Consider the following 18,029-nt stretch of genomic DNA (forward strand, 5'->3'; position numbering starts at 1 on the left):
ATGCTGTCACTCACTATCACTGTACCATCCTGCCAACACAATCTCAGGCTTCTTGCCCAACCCTTATCGTACTGTTTCACTGGGCTTTTTCTTTTGATAGGAAAGGAACTAATTGTTTAGTATTTCCTAAATATAATTTAGAATGATTTATATAAAATTTACAAAAAATGATTCGATGTTCTGTTGATAATTGTGTTTACACTTTTTATAATGAATAACATCAGTTTGTCTTACCGAAGGTAGAGCTATAACAGAATTGATAAACCTGGAAGTTATTACATACAGTGGAGCAAAATTGGAAAGATAAGTCACATAATGGAATAAGATCAATACCTTTCTGAGTACAGAGTTCTGATTTAAACTATTAATTTTCACACTTTTGAAGAATTACAAATGATCTGGCTGTTGGACCAATTTCAGTTTCTATTTTTAGCAGCAGTTGTGCTACTTAGTATTAAAGGAAGGAAAAAAATACTTTCAATTAAAAGCAAATTCTTTGGCTATTTAAGTTTCATTGCTAAATACAACATGGTTCTACTTTCTAAATATTGCCGTTTTTGAATTCTTCAAATAGGAAAATATTCAAGTTGTAGTGATGAGTAAGTCTTAAGAAAGATAATTAATCAGTGTACTGATGATCTACTTGAATACTTTTGAAACATCTCATGTTTAAAAAGGTTATAACCATTAATCTGGATATAAGCCACAATTTGGTTAAAAGCAACTGGTATGCTAAGGCATGAGGTGAGGGAGGTGGAGAGACAAAGTATTTCCTTTTTAGTTGACAAATCTAAGATCAGTGATGACAAAATTACTAGTATAGCAGCATATTTATAAGAAATATTTTAATTTCCTAAAATATTAATTTTACAGCCCCTATATTTTAATAGAAATTTGGGTAAATTCTATGAGACCAAATTAAAAATGTGATTTTTACTAATGGTTTCTTTATATGGAGGCTGTTCACAAAGTTCACGCATTTCAAAAAAATTATTTTTCATATCTCCTGTGAAGTAGGGGCCAGAGAAATTATCTTTCTATTTATAGGCTTTGGAAATACAATAATTCGTGGTGTATTACTTAGGAAAAAAAAATGCAGAAATAATTCATTCAGCAGGCACTGGACTAAATGCTTTACATATATTTATTTCTAAAACTTAGAATAACCTTGCAAGTAACACAGTTTAACTTTCCCAAAGTCATAGAGCTATTAACTTAGATCAGGACTTGAAAACAGATCAATAAAATTGAAACTAATGCTCTTTCTATTTAACCATGCTGGTTCAATTAAAAAAAGTTAACATTCGCGTCCCTAATCTTTAATTTCTCAGTTCTTATGTATTACTGTAAACACCTGTTTTCTTATCTGACTATCCCATTTGACTGCCAATTCTCTGGGAGCTGGTGCTGTGTTTGAATGATCTTAATATCCCTAGGACCCAACACAAACACACAGTATGTGCTAAATAAATATATATTAAATGAATGAACAAACCCTCAGCATAACAGAGTAACTGCTGAAGGAGAAGGAAATGCCATGAAAGACTCTGAATACCTGGAAAAAATTATCTATAAAAACAGAGAGACTCTGATACAACTAATGGAACTGCCATCAGGTTACTGTATAGAGTATGGGTATTGAAGAGAGTCCCCAGCCTACTGTACTTTCCTACCCTGAATGACCCAAAGTCCCATGCAAATCTGTTGTCACTTAGTCCACACAGATGTACCTTCCTGATTCTCCAGCAGCTTGGAGATGCTGGATGACAGTTCAATGTCTTACTCACCATCCTCCCTCAAGAACAACCTCCTGAAGAATCACAGCACAAAAATCCTTGGCATAGCAATAATGACTCTAATACAGAACAGTATCATAGAAAAGAAAATAATGAGAAGCAAAATAAAATTAAAAATTCAGAAAGAAAAAAGTTATAAATGTAAGACAATTTTTTAACATTATGTCTTTTATTATTGTAAAATTTGTAGTTTTGTAATAGCATTGTTTTATATTGAGAAAGATGTAACTTCTATTTATTTCCCTCCATTAGCTCTACATATCAAAACAGTGTAGAGCCACATGCTGTACAATCCCTTAGAGGTAAACTAATCTACCTTCACCCCCTCAGTTGGGATTAGGTTCAGCTGTGAGAAAATGCCCTAAAATCAGTGGTTTAGGCATTAAATTAGTGGCTTCTATAGCATAAAATAAGTCCCCATGTAAGTATTTGGTACTAGGGACTCAGGTTTAGTGGCCTAGTTAAAAGGAACCTTGTGACTTCAGTCCTAAGGCTTTTCCTATACTGAGTTCCATATACAGTTTTTAAAGAATGTTTTTATAAAGCTAGAGAAAGCTATGTCATTTGAGATGATTTCAGAGTCTTAAAGGACCTGGGCTATTAGGTATTTCTAGGTAACATGTAGAGACAAAGCAAATACTTAGTCTGAATGTCCCCCCTTATTGTCATGTCAAACTAGTCCAGTACGAATAAAGATAATCTTTGGAAGAATAAGCCTATGTACATACACAGGTTTCAAAAATTTTTAAGAGTTTGGTTTTTCCAATTTAACTGATGTTGTCTAATTCAGAAATTACAACAAAGTCAGTTCAGGAAAGCTCCATGGAAACTTGTTACAGCATAACTGCTGGTTTTTAAAGACACTGTGGCAAAACTTTGTGGAGTTGGCCACTTTCCAACTGTGTGTAAACAGGGATTCTATAAATAAGGCAGGTGCCTTTGTAACAGCCAGTACTTGGGTGCTCTGAATCTAATCTTCCACAGAACTTAGAATTACACTAAACACTGAGTCCTCTGTAGTCCAAGATTTCTTATGCTATTTTCCCACATTTTCTTCTATATTTTAAGTGCCTGGATTGGTCTCTTAATTAATTGTGCACCTAAAATCTTATTAGTTAACTCACAGCAAAATTACCTTTTATTTTTGTAGATCCATGTTCAATAAACAGAAAGACTAGCACATATCATTATTCTAATTCCAGGGTCTGCAAATTATTTTGTGTAAAGTGGCAGACAACAAATATTTTAGGCTTTGTGGGCCATACCATCTCTGATACAACTACATAACTCCGCTGTTGTGGCCTGAAAACAGCCATAGGCATTACTTAATTGAATGGGCATGGCTAGGGTCCAATGACATTTCATTTACAGAACCAGGCAATGATAGGGATTTGGTCCATGAGTAGTATTTTGCCAGTTCCTGCTGTAACTGACAAGACTTCATCTTCATCCAGGATGGAAAAGTTTATTGTCTTCTTTTCTTTTTCTTTTTTTTAAACAAGCTGATTATTATCTTGGGGGGCTGAATAAGAAACACTTGTTTTGTAATTTGCAAACCCTACTTCCCAAATTTCAAACTCAATATACACAAAATTTTAAATAAAACTCCACAGAGATATCCAACAAAAAAAACTTGGGATGTCAACAGGAAAATTTATATTTATAGAATTTTTCATGTTTTCCTCCTAGAATATATTTTCTAAAAGTTTTATATCACCATCATTAACTCAGTCTTCTTCCCTCCAGTCTTTCTTTGCTTCTTTCTAAATTTTCACTCCATAATTCTTTCCCCACCACACAAAACTGCAAAAATGAACCAAACGATACTCCTCTAGTTACAAGTAGAAGGCAAGTATTATGTCATCTATTTTCATTTTTAAAAGCCTTAGGAATATACTCTTAGCCCCAAAAGTTACATTTTCAGAATTTAACCTAAGGAAAAAATATACATGAAGATTTAGCTATTAAAATGTTAAGATAGTATTACTAATAGTCAAAAAAATGAAGACTATATAAATTTCCAAAAATAGGAAATTAAATAATTACGATATATTGTTATCATAGATATATGACTCCCATACCAAATCCTGCTTGCTGCCTGTTTCTGTAAGTACAGTTTTATCGGAATACATTGTATCCATTTAGAATGGTGTGGGGCTGCTTCTGCTCAGAGGTGAGTAGTTACAACAGAGGCCTTATAGCCCTGAAAGCCTAAAATATATACCATGTTGCCCTTTATAGAAAAAGTCTGTCAACCTCAGCAACAGGTGGTGTTAAAGTATATTTTCTAGCATGAAACAGTGTTTATGCTATATTAATTACTTAAGGTGACATTTAGGTTTATTCTGATTATAAAACTATATATAAACATTAAACCAGATAATGGGTGATTTTTTTCTTTTTGCATATAATAAAGATGAGTAAATAGGCAATTATAGTATGGTAATTCTATATGCAAGAGTATCTAACTAAGATTGTGAGAACACAGGTAGGCTTCCCACAGGTAGCAACAAAAAAGCAAAATGAGAAAGAATGTTGCAGTATATACAGAAACCTGAAAGCAAAAGAAAACATGGCATGGTCTGGGAACAGGAAAAATGTAGGTGGGATGGAGCTAGGCATAACATGAAGAGAAAGACAAAGAGAGAGAGAGAGAGAGAGAGAGAGAGAGAGAGAGAGAGAGAGAGAGAGAGAGACTCCACGTACACATGCATGCACGCAGGCTGTAACCTGTGTTATTTCGCATTTTATAAAGTTACTTTGTGGACACATTGTGGAGAAGCTGAGAAGAGAACTACAGTAGGAAGATCTGTTTAGGAGGTTGCTAGAGTAGTTCAGATGAGAGATGACAGTAGGGATGAAGAAAATATCAAGAAAGATTTGGGGCATAGAATTGAGAGGTACCTAACTGACTGGATACTGGGGGTAGGGTAAAGGAGAAACAAAGATGACCTAAATTTTTGGTTTAGGCAACTGGATGAATGGAAACGTCATTCGATGAAAACTGAGAAACAAGAATAGGTTGATTTCTGTTTTGAACTTATGAAATTTTATGTCTATAGAATTTCCAAACACATTCAGCACAATTAAGTATACAGATGTAGAGCTTATAAGAGAGATCTAGGCAAGAAAAGAGAGATCTAGAAGTATGAGTAACAATGGGGTGATCAGGAAGAATAGATGAGAGATGGGCTGTAAGCCAGAAACTTAAGAAATACTAATACCCAGGGAAAAAGAGAGGATTTCAATTTACATGGGATATGACAGAATGACCCTGAGAGACTGCCAGGCATGAAAGGGAAGTAACAGTAAATAATTGGGCATTTAAGTATGTTCGCCATGGAACTAGAGTTCCAGGCATCCAGTAGAAATGTATAAGAGAAGGACATGCAATAAGAGGCTGGATCAGAGACTGTAAGCAGGATGCAGGTTAAAGTATACAGGACTGGGAAGAGGCACTTCAGTAACAGCAGTGGAAGGACCTTTGTAAACCTGCTCCTGGAAAGGGAACGAGAACACTTACAAATACTGCAAAAATCAACTTTTTCAGCACTGCAGGAATTAACAAAAGGCTTGTGATAAGCTAAGCAGTATTTGTTTTAAAAAAAGAAACAAAACCAGTTGACTCTCAGCAAGGACAGCAAGCTTTCTGGTGTTTTAACCTACTCTAATCCAATCCTCTTGCTCCCCAAGCTCCAGAGTAGCCTTGAAAATCAAACCCTTGTAACGACAGTAGCTGTGAAAACTGATAGCCAAACAGGCACTGGAGAGGCCAGAACAGTTTTGGAGTTCTCTGAAGCCCCATTCTCAGAAAACTGTCACTATTTGACCTGCCTGGCTCAGCTTGCTGAAAAGCTCCATTCTCAGGGCTTGTCTTTATTTGATTAGACTTAGCTCACTCTATGAGCATAGTCCTACCACAGCATTTTTGTTGAAAACAGTTAGCAGCAATTGTCAAACATCACAGTAATCTAAGGGAACTTTACCAATTGCAGATAACGAGACACTGGACAAAAAACTTGAAAGAAAAAACTGAGGAATGAAATGTCCATAAGGGGCTTTGAAAAGCTCTAAATTAGTCCTGGGAATTTAGAAGGCTACATATGTGTGGGGAGCTGTGTGCAGGCTTAGGGAGACCTGAGAAGCCCCTAATCTTTCACTTCTGGCTAACCTTGAAGCTCAGCTCCAACACAAAAAGGACAGAGCTCCTCAGCAAAAGCTGGAAGGAGTCCTATTGGTTCAAGGTATTTAAAAACATCTCTGACCAGTCATAAAATGACCACTAAGCTAGCTGGGCAGAGAGACTTCAAAGAATAGAGACTATATATACAGAATTAGTCGATGTACAGAACTAGCCCAGGAGAGTCACTAAAGAAACACTACCACCACCAACAGAACAAAAACAAACCCTGGGACTAAGGAGAAGCATGATTTCCATAACTGTCACATTTTTTTTAAATATCTAGTGATCAACAATTACAACAAAAATTTAAAACATAGAAAGAAACAGGGATGTATGATTCACACACAGAAAAAACAAAAACAAAATCATGGTCAATAGAAATTGTTCCTGAAGAAGTCCAGACATCTGTCTTACTAGACAAAGATTTTAAACAAGTATTATAAATATGTCATCTATTTGATAAAAAAAATCTAATAGAAATGTTGGAATTGAAAAGCATAGTAACTACAATGAAAAATGTATTAGAGGGGAGTGATACAGCACATTTGAACTGGCTGAAGAAAAGTATCTAAACTTGAGGACAGATGAGTGGAAATTCTTGAATCTAAGGAAAAATAAGAACGAAGAAGAATAAACATGTGGAACTCCATGAAGCACACTAACATATCCTAATGTGAGTCTCAGAAAGAGAGGAGAGAGAAAAAGGTGAAAAGAATAATTTTAAAAATAATGGCTTAAAACTTACAACTTTGATGGGAAACATTAATCTGCACATGTTACAAATTTCAAGTACACACAACTTGAAGAGAAGCACAACTAGGCATATCATAGTCAAACTATCAAAAGACAAAGGAAAAGCAACAAAAGAATTCATCATGAACACAGTTTCCTCAGTAAGATAAATGGCTGACTTCTCATTAGAAACCATGGAGGCCAGAAGAGAGTGGGATGATATAGTTAGAGTGGTGAAAGAAAAAGACTGTCAACCAAGACTTCTCTAGCAAATCTACCCTTCAAAAAGAAAGAAGAGCTGGGTGAGGTGGGGAAAAAAAGAACCTAAGATATTTCCAGAGAAATAAAACGGAGAGAATTTGTCACTAGCAGACCTGTCCTACAAGAAAATCTAAGGGGTATTCAATTTCAGGGTCAAATGAAAGGACAATATACAGTACCGCAAATCCACACTGAGCAATAAAGAAGTGCTAGTAAAGGTAAATACATAGGCAAATACAAAAGATAATAGAAATATATTTTTAACTCTTTTCTTCTATCTCATTTAAAGGACAGGTGCATAACATAATAATTTTGTGTTAATAGGTTTATAATGTATAAAGATGTAATTTGTACAAATGAGGTTAAAGTTTTTATATGCTATTAAAAATCAGGATTAACCCAAACTGTACTGTTTAAAAGTAATCCACAGAACAATCACAAAGCAAGTGACTAAAAAAAAATTATACAAGACAATAATAGAATTAAAATAGTATACTAGAAAATATCTATTTAGTATAAAATAAAACTGTAATAGAAAAATGGAGCAACAAAAAAGCCTAAAACATAGAGACAACAAATAGCAAAATGGCAAGTATAAAACTATACAGAGCTGAAGGTGGCTGAAGGATGCATTATGTCAGCCTACAGCTCTCTTCTCAATGCGGAAAATCAAGTTTCACATTTTTACATTTACCAGTACAATTTGGGATTCTATGCAAATGGAGATTTTACAGAAGCATCACAAGCCAAAGCAACTATAGGTATTAGAATCCTTTGCCTCAGCCATGTCTCAGATATGCTAAATACACTTCCTTGAATTAATTAATATACTCTATAACCAGAAGAATCATCACTGAATAAGAAAAAGATTGATGTGAAGAGTAATTTTTTTGAAGAAAACAAATATGACTAGTATTTAGATGAAAAACACTGTAACTGCATGTCATTCTTGAAGAACTAGCTTGCCTGCCAATTCAACTATACACACTTTCCTCAACCCTCAAAAGCAAATTTAAGACTTGTTTTCTCATTTATGTCTTCATAGCACCTGAATAAATCTATTATGGCATTTATCACATTATGCTATATATATGTTCATACACAAGTGGAATCACATCATATGTGCATTTTTTTTTAAGTGGGTAGAAAGGAAATGATAGGAATGGGAAAAGACAAAGGCAGAGAGAGAAAGAGACCAAATAAATGAATATGGGAACACAATTAAATGGTGCCAGTGTGTCCAGTCAGTAAATTTATGCTCTAGTGACATGAGGCAGGGCATATAAACCTATTGTTCTTTAGCTGGTCTGAGTTACTTTGTGCCTCTAACAGTGGCAGCATCTTCTCTTGAGAGACGCAACTAAATGTGATTCTGCGATTTAAAAGACACAGTTTATAGTTTTCATAAAACATGGCCCTAACTGTGGGCGAACTATTTCAACTAGACTCAACTAAGGAAACTGTGATTAGTGTCTATATCTGGGGTAAACTAAGTTGTTGGACTTGTTGAAAGATGGTATGGTGGATTTCATGCAATTTAGGATATTGTCAAGGGAAATTCTGCCCATGAGATTTTAATCTCATACCTTTACTTCAGAACCTAATCTCCATGTAATATGTAACTTCACTATCTCTATCTCCACTCCTACAGTATGAGTTCCTTGAACACATGCATCATATCTTCTTATTCTTCCTATTCTCAATGTCTAGAAGAGAGCCTGGAATATAGTGGGTAAGCACATGTAGTGTGTGAGTGTGTGTATGTGCGCATGTGTGCATGTGCACAGGGAAGGAGGGAAGGAGTAGGAAGAGCGAGAGAGAGAATCTTTATAGCCAGTTGTTGGCAAAAACCTTCTAAAACCCTCGGAATTTCCTTTATGATAGGAGTGTGTTTTGGTTTTCATAATGAACCCCTTTTGATCATACCTGCATTTATGCTAATGAAATGACTTTTGGTGGGGCCTTCAGACAGCTCCCAATGAGGGCTGGTTGCCAGAGGAATCAACCATATGATTAGAGGGTTGGAAATTTCAATTCTAATCCCTCCAACCTCAGCACAGGAAGGCGAGGGTCTTAAGATTTAATTCAGTCATCAACGGCCAATGATACAATCAATAATGCCTTGTAATGAAACTTGAATAAAAACTTTCTTGCACAATGAGGTTTTGGGAAACCTAGTTAGTAAGCATACTAAGGATGGTGCACCCTGACTCTACAGGGACAGAAGCATCTCAGCTCAGGACCCTTCTGAACCTCGCCCTATGTATCTCCATCTGATGATTGATTTGTATCCTTTACAATAAACTATATAAGTATAGCATTTTCTTGAGTTCTGTGTTGTTTTAGCAATTTATCAAACCTGGGGCAGAGAGAGGGGTCATGGGAATTCCTGAATTTGCAGACAGCTGGACAGAAGTGCAGGGAGCCTGGAGACCCCACTTGTGATTAGTACCTATAGTGAAGGTAGCCTTGATCCCTTACCCTGTGGTGTCTGCACTAACTTCACGTAGTTAGTGTCATAACTGAATTAAATTGTAGAATACCCATTAAGTTGATGTCAGAGAATTGAGTGTTGTTGGAAAAACGACATAAATGAATGTCTTTTTCATACTGAATAACTCCTAAGAGGACTTTGAATTGAAGTCTAGTAGAAAATTTGACTGCTTTTATTTTATTTTCTCCTTATAATTTCTTTACACATGCTAATGAGATATTTATAATAAATGCTTCCTGTCTTCCCCTATTTGCAAGGGGACTAACTGGACTGAATTTTAAGGACTAACTTTCCATATTAAACACCAGTAAAATAAACAGCAAAATATAACATACAAATTCTTTTTTGAGTAATATGTCTAGAATTTGATGAAATGACCTGTCCAAAGTTCACACGTAGTTTGAAATTTTTATTATAGAAGGGAAATCAGTAATTGCCTTGAATTTCACAGTGACTGTGAACCTCAGTTTGGGTACTGCTTTAAGACCCACGCACCGTGGTGTAGCATGATATTTTTCTAAAAAGCCCAGCCTTAAAAAATTAAACTGCAAACAACAGTTTCAAAGCCAGAATCTAAAAAAAACAAAAACAAAAACACACAAAACTTTTCAGACTAAATGTCATAAAAATAACCAGTATTTATTAGCCTTCACTATAAAAAGTAAAATTCTGGTTTGTAAAATAAATATTGTTTTAGTTTCAGACATTTTAGCCAGAATGGTCACACATTTTAATCTTTGTGGTATTTCAATGGAAAGGTAAGTAATATATGATCTAAAAATAAAATTAATAACCTGATTACAATGTGAAAATTCACCTCAAATGATTTAAAGCAATAATATTAACAGCTAATAGAAATAAATTTATTGTCCAGTCAAATTTGTATATAAAAGTCTGAATTTCCTTTCAAAGACCCATATAATGTTATAGGAAATTAGATTAAACAAATCTTATAAATTGATCAACTATACTTTCTGGAGCTGAACACTAAAAGACCTTAAAATTTTACCTATCTAAAAGAAAGGAAAAAGACAACCCATCGAAGAAGAGAAAACTACTTGGAAATTATACTTGTTAACAAACTTGTATTTAGAATAAACAAGTCTTACAACTCAGTAATAAAAAGACTAGAACACAATTTTTAAAAAGGAAAGGATACGAATAGACATTTCTCCAAGAAGATACACAAATGGCCAATAAATATGTGAAAAGATGTTCAACATCAGTAGCTATCAGTGAAATGCAACTCAAAACCGCAATGAAATACCACTTCACACCCACTAGCTATAATCAAAAAGTCATAATAGTGTGGAGAAACTGGAAACCTCGTATACCGCTGGTGGGAATGTTAAATGTTGTAGTTGCTTCCTCAGAAAGTTAAACGTAGTTATTATAGGACCAATAATTCTACTAGATATATGCCCAAGATAAATGAAAATAGACTTCCACCCAAAAACTTGCATGTGACTGTTCACAGCAGCATTATTCATAATGACAAAAGATGGTATTAAACCAAATGTCCATCAACTGATGAATGGGTAAATATACTGTGGAATATCTATACAATGTGGAATATTTATTCATCCATAAAAAGGAATGAAGTACTGATACATGCTACAACATGAACAAACCATGGGAAGATATTAAGTTAAAGAAGCCAGACACAAAAGATCAAATATCGTATGATTCCATTTATGTGAAATGTTCAGAGTAAGTTTATAGGGACAAAAAGGTTATTAGTGGTTGTCAGGGTTGATGGTACTGAGAGGGATGGGTAATAACCGCTACTGAATATGGCATTTCTTTTTTAGAGTGCTTAAAATGTTCTAAAATTGGTTGTGGTGATGGTTGCACAACCATGTGAATACACTAAAAATTATTTAATTGCATACTTAAAATACATAAATTGTGTGGTATGTGAACTATGTATGAGTAAAGCTATTCTATAATTTTTACCATATCTGTATTTATTGTTTTCTTTGAAGGTCTCTAATGAGATTACCTAATTTTGAATATACCAGTAGAATCAATGCATTCATTAAAATGATTAGATCTGTATCATAAAAATAAATTATGAACTAATTGAGAAATGTACAAACATTAGCCACTAAAACCACAATTATACATCTTTATATCCATTTAATGATGCAGTTAGTATTTTTATTTTTTTAAGTATATTTTATTGGTTATCCTGTTACAGTTGTCCCAAATCTTTTTCCCTTTCCCCCCTCCACCCGGTACCCACCTTCCCTCCATCAATCCAGCCCCCTTGTTTATGTCCATGGGTCAAGCGTGTTAAAGTTCTTTGGCTTCTCCCTTTCCTACACTGTTCTTAACCTCCCCCTGTCTATTTTGTTCCTACCAATTATGCTTCTTGATCCCTGCATCAATTCTTCCATTCTCCTCCTTCCCCCTCCCAGCTGATAACCCTCCCAATGATCCACATACCTAGGATTCTGTTCCTGTTCTGTTTACTTAGTTTTTGTTTTTATTTTTTAGATTCAGTTGATGACAGTTATGAATTTGTTGTCATTCTAATGATCATAGTTTTGATCTTCTCTTTCTTAAATAAGTCCCTTGAACATATAATGTAATAACAGCTTGGTAATGATGAACTCCTTTAGCTTTTTCTTGTCTGGGAAGCACTTTATCTGCCCTTCTATTCTAAATGATAGTTTTGCTGGATGGAAGACCATACCAGTCTTCTTCCTGTATTGGTAGGGTGTTCTTTATCCTCTGGATTCTTTCAAGATTACTAGATAGAGTAATCTAGGCTGTAGGTCCTTGCTGTTCATCACTGTGAATATTTCTTGCCAGCCCCTTCTTGCCTGCAAAGTTTCTTTTGAGAAATCAGCTGACAGTCTCATGGGAACTCCTTTGTATGTAAACTAGCTGCTTTTCTCTTGCTGCATGTGAAATTCTCTATCTTTAACCCTTTGCATTTTAATTATTATATGTCTGGGCCTCTTTGCATTCATCTAAGTTGGGACTCTGTGCTTCCTGGATCTGCATGTCTATTTCCTTTGCCAAATTAGGGAAGTTTTCTTTCATTATCTTCTCTAATAGAGTTCCAATTTCTTGCTCTTTTTCTTCTGCTTCTGTGCCCATATGATGTAAATGTTGGACCTCTTGAAGTTGTCCCAGAGGCTGCTTATACTATCCTCATTTTTTTAGATTCTTTTTTCTTGTTGTTCTGATTGGTTGTTTTTTACTTCCTTATGTTCCAAATCATTGACTTGATTCTCAGCTTTATCCACTTTACTACTGTTTCCCTGTAAATTGTTCTTTATTTCAATTAGTGTATCCCTCATTTCTGACTGGATCCTTTTTATGCTGTTCAGGTCCTCACTAAGTTCCCTGAGCATCCTTATAACCAGTGTTTTGAACTCTGCATCTGAGAGACTGCTTATCTCCATTTCATTTAGCTCTTTGCCTGGAGTTTTGATCTGTTCTTTCATTTGGGCCATGTTTGTCTCCTTGTTGTGGCAGCTTCCCTGTGTTTGTTTCTATGTATTAGATAGAGCTGCTTTGATTCTATGTCTTGGTAGTGTGGCCTAATGTAGTAGGTGTTCTGTAGGGTCCAGTGGCACAGTCTCCCATCACCCAAGCTGGGTATCTGAGGTGTGCCCTTCGTGTGGGCTGAGTACACCCTCCTCTTATAGTTGAGCCTTGGTTGCTGTTGGCAGATCCCACTGGGGAGGGACTTTTCCAGGCTACTCAGCTGCAAGGATTGGCTGTAATCACTTATTACCAAACCTCCACCCTCTGTGGAGGATCATCTGTGTAGAGGCAAGGTGGTGGTGTTCTGTGGTTCGTAGCTGTCCACTGCGTGTGCTGACCCTGGGGTTTTCAGGTTGGTGCAGGCCAAGGTAAGCTCCCATCTGTGTTTTGCCTGGGGCCACCCTTCTAAACTATAAAACAATCTGAGAAGGCTGCCACTGGTGCTGGGCTGGGAGACTCCCAGGCAAAAGCCAAGCTGTGAAACAAAACTGGCTGCTGCTAGTGCCCAGCCTGGAGCTCACTGAGGTCAGCTACTGCTTGTTTGATATGATTTAGGAAGTTGTGGAACATGAGCCAAGACTAGTCATTCATACGGAAAAGCAGCTTGGGTAGGCACGTAGGGTGGATGGGGCAGAATCTCTGGGGATCTCTAAGGCAGGTCAAACAGTGTTTTAGCCAGGTAATGGAGTCTCAGATATGGTACCAGCCTGCTGGCTCCATGGCTTTGTCGGGGGATGGCTCAGAAAAGGGATGATGTCCTCTGCAACGCCCGACGCCAGACACTTCTGACTCTCCCAGTATGCCACTGGTGCCCTTCAAGCTGCTAACCTGGTGCTAGAGCTCAAGGGGAGCGAGTCTGAGTATGTGAATCCATGTGTGGGTTCTTTAAGAGGAACTGCTTGGGGCTCCAGCAGTTTCTTCCACAGACTCAGTCCCGGCTGGTTTTTGCAGCCAGATGTGTGAACTTACCTTCCTGGCACTGGAAGCTGGGGCTGGGGGGCCTGGTGTGGGATTGGGACTCCTCGCTCCCAGCATATCCCTCCTAGGTTTTTGTCCACCTCATGTGGGTGAGGGACCAGCCCATTCTATGTCTGCGCCCTTCTTACCAGTCTGAATGGATATGGTTTCTTTAATTCTATAGTTGTCAGACTTCCATTCAACTCGATTTCTGACAGTTCTGAATGATGGTTGTTCTATATTTTAGGTGTAATTTTGATGTGGTTGTACAAAAAAGCAAGCCATGTCTGCCTACATCGCCATCTTAACCAGAAGCCAATATAGTATTTTAAACTTTGAATCACATGAAGCTATTTTGTCAGATTACAGGGTGATGTTTCACTTACAGTAAACTGATCATTACCAAAAATACATAAATGAATGAATAAATGATTATGAAAGAACTGTCAATGAAAAAAGATTTTTTAGACAATGAAAATAAACTACACTGTACAGGGATGGGCAAAAGTAGGTTTATCATTGTTCACATAGAAAAATACGTAATAAATAATAATACAAGAATAAACTCTGTGTTGTGTACTCACCACTATAAACCTACTTTTGCCCACCTCTGTACTTAGTATTTGCTCTACCAAAAGGGAGAAGCAGCACAGGCTCCTCTCACCCCGCCCCCCTGTCCCCGCTCATATCCTAGAACTTTTATATATAAATTAAAGGGATGTTTCCTTAGCACTATGTTTAGTCACTTAAGAGTACCAGACAGATATGGCCAGTAGTTCTACTAAGCATACAACTGGTCACATTGTGGCCTGAACAGAACAGAGTAGCAAATCATGAAAATTAGAAGTGTGACAAAATTTGGACAGAAACATATTGCCAAACTTATTAAAAACAAAGCAAACCAGAAGTCAGCGGAGCGACATCTTTGAAGTATTTTAAAAACCTGAATTTTTTTTAGTGGTTGCTCTACAGTTTGCAGTATAAATTTATATTTAATCCATATTCACTGTCAAGTTACACTATGGTACGCTTCAGAGGTAGTACAGGTACATTATAAGTTTTCCAAATTCCTCCCTTCTTTCCCTCACAACACTGCCATTATTCATTTCACTTACCCATAAGTTATAATCACTCAATACTGTTTCTATTATATCAATTAAGAATAAGAAAATAAAAGATTTTATCTTCACTTTTCCTTCTCTATTGCTCTTACTTTCTTCATGTCCAAGTTTCTGACTTAACTCATTTTCCTTTGCGCTGAAAAAGTTATTTCAACATTTCTTATAAGGCAAGTAGCATTTCTCACTGGTGACCGACCCCTTCAATTTTTGTCTGAGAAAGTTTTTTTTCTTTCACTTTTGAAGAATAATTTCAATGTATACAGAATTCTAGGTTGGTGATTTTTTTTCTATCAATACAAAACATTTAATTCAATTCTCTTCTTGCTTGTGTGGTTTGTGAAGTCCAAAGTAATCCTTAGTCTTCTTCTTGTATTGGTAGAGTGTTCTTTATCCTCTGGATTCTTTCGAGATTTTTGTCTTTGGTTTCCTACAGTTTGAATATGGTATGTTTAGGTGTAGGGTGGTGTTTATCTTATTTGGTATCCTCTGAGCTTCCTGGATCAGTAGTTTGGTGTCTGCCATTAATTTGGGAAATTTTTCAGCCATTGTTACCTAAAATATTTCTTTTACTCCTTTCTTTCTTCTTCTAATGAGCTCATCAAAGGCATTCATTTCTGTTACAGTGCTTATAATTTGTAGTATTTCCTTTTGATTCTTTCTTAGAATTTCAATCCATCTGCTTATATTACCCATCTGTTCTTGCCCTTAAGCATATTAATCACAGTTGTTTCGCAGTCTGACAATTCCAAAACCTCTGCTGTATCTGGCCAGGAGTTAGGCTGCACTTAATCTAGCTATAGGTATGAGAGTCTAAAATTCCTTCTAGTATCCTTATTTTTGTTTCTCCTGTTGTCTTTGGGTTTCCATATAAAGTCCTTAAGTAGAGGGCAAGTGTTACAGTTCTTTCATCTGTAATCCTCCATTATTATACTGGAACCCTGTTGATAAGGTAGTAAAATGGGTGAGAGGAGGAACGGTTCTATAATCCTATGATAAGGCTTTTGGTGGATCTGCATCCGGGGCTGAGGCCTTAACAAATGCCTCTCAATTTTCCCATTCATTGGCTTGGATGAGAGAGCAAAGCTAGAGGAAACTAGTTGGGTATTTTCCTTTTGTCTAAAGTGGTTAGTCTCGAGTAGTTTCCCTGGGGGCTAGGTGGAGAACAGAATGCTCTGAGCATATTTCAAAATGGTTATTATTCCTCCTTCTCTCTACTGGAACCATGAGACTTTTTTCCCTCCAAATTTACTGTGAGAAACTGGTGAATCTTACAGAGTAAAAACTCATGAAAGTGTGAGAGCCCCCCTAAGCCTGGGCCCCCCAGCAGTTTCTAACCCTCAGGCTAGTCCACCATCAGTTTCAGCATTTCATCAGTTACAGTTTAAGCTTTCCAACCAGTTTCTGGCTCCATCACCTTCTGCTCTCAGTAAATTGTGATTCTCTAAATTGTCCTGTCTGTCCAGTTTTGTAGGCATTGTTTTAATCTGTGACCTCAATGCTCTGGTGGATCCAAGAAGAGTTGCTGATTTTTAGTTTGTTCCACTTTGATCTTATTGTGAGGACAATAGCAATGACTTCTAATTTCTTTCACATCTGAGTGGAAACAGAATTCCAATGATCTTTTGATATATTTCCATCATTCTTTGAACACTTGCTTATTTTTGGAACCTGTAAGATGCTGCAGGCTCATCTTTGTACTTTCTTTGCCCCAGCCATAGAATTAGCTCTCTCTCAAGGAAGTCTTGGATCCTTTTAGTCAAGAATGTTATTTAGAAATCAACATCTGGATACAAAGTGTGCTTATTGTTACGAGAATGTCATTTAGAACCTCTAAGCACACAGAGCTAGGAAATTTATATATATGCACGCACCGCCCCCGCGCCCCCCGCCCCGCCATTCCTCTCTATCCATCCATCCATCTTCTTTGCGCATAATAAAAACGAGTTCATACTGATACCTCCAATTCCAACCCGACACCCCAGAGACATTCTAGTTGTCCCCATTTCCATGCTTCTCTCTTGCCCAGAAGTGAGAAACCTGGATTCCATTATCCTAAATACATTTACTCATTTACATAAACCTGCCAAACATAAAAAGTTTAGAATTACTCACTACCACTGAGAAAGACTTATCTGCTAAAATTGAATATTTATTTACTGTTCTTTTCTGAATGGGGGCGGAAGAGTGATAAAATATCCATATTGTGAAATGTATAAATACTAACTGTACTTTGACTTATTTTGACAAATATCTGTATCTTTATCACAGAACATGTCCCATCTTCATTACCCACCAAAATCTCTCGTACCACTTTTCAGTTGATTCCACCTCCTTTGAGTCAACCACTGTTCTGATTTTCACAATAGTTTTCCTAGCACTTCATAAAAATGAAATCACACTATTTGGTTTTTTTTGGTGCCTGAATTCTTTTGCCCCGCACTGTTGATTTTGATGTTTATCCATGATGTCACCTGCAGTGTAGTTCATTCCTTTTTACTGCTTCATAATAACTTCTTGTATGGCTGTATCACAATTTGTTTACCCATTTTATATATGAGAGAAGAGAATTGGAGTACCTAAAGTCACACAGTTAACTTAATAAGAAGAATTCCAAGGACCTCAGAACTAGAAGCACTCTCTTGATTCTTAGTTGGTATTCTTTTCACTATACCAAAGCACCACTTCAAAGAAGTTAAAAACCAAACAAAAAACCCCTCTCTGCATATAGTTTTTATCAAATAAAATGAGTGATTTATAAGAAAGTACCTATTTATAAATTCACCACTATGATACTCTCCAGTGAATTAATAGCTAAGGAAAAAAACACCCAAAATTAAAAGGTCATTGAATTAAATGGAAACATTTAAAAATCTTTAAGAGTATCTATGTAGTTAACAACACTGACATTTCTTCCACTATCCATACTCCTTTTTAATCCTTGCTTCTGCCAATGCTGATTCCAAATTTACTTGGTATTTCTCAAA

The 18,029-nt window shown here is 36.3% G+C and overlaps 1 protein-coding gene across 2 annotated transcripts in view; it reads right to left on the bottom strand.

The window, feature by feature from the left end:
• Positions 1-18,029, bottom strand: part of REV3L (REV3 like, DNA directed polymerase zeta catalytic subunit) — a 154,701-nt gene that overhangs the window by 106,819 nt on the left and 29,853 nt on the right. The gene's annotated exons all lie outside the window — the stretch shown is intronic.

Source organism: Pteronotus mesoamericanus, unplaced genomic scaffold, assembly GCF_021234165.1.
Source record: "Pteronotus mesoamericanus isolate MK-2021 breed Mesoamerican mustached bat unplaced genomic scaffold, CSHL_Meso_final contig_20, whole genome shotgun sequence".
Lineage (NCBI taxonomy): Eukaryota > Metazoa > Chordata > Mammalia > Chiroptera > Mormoopidae > Pteronotus > Pteronotus mesoamericanus.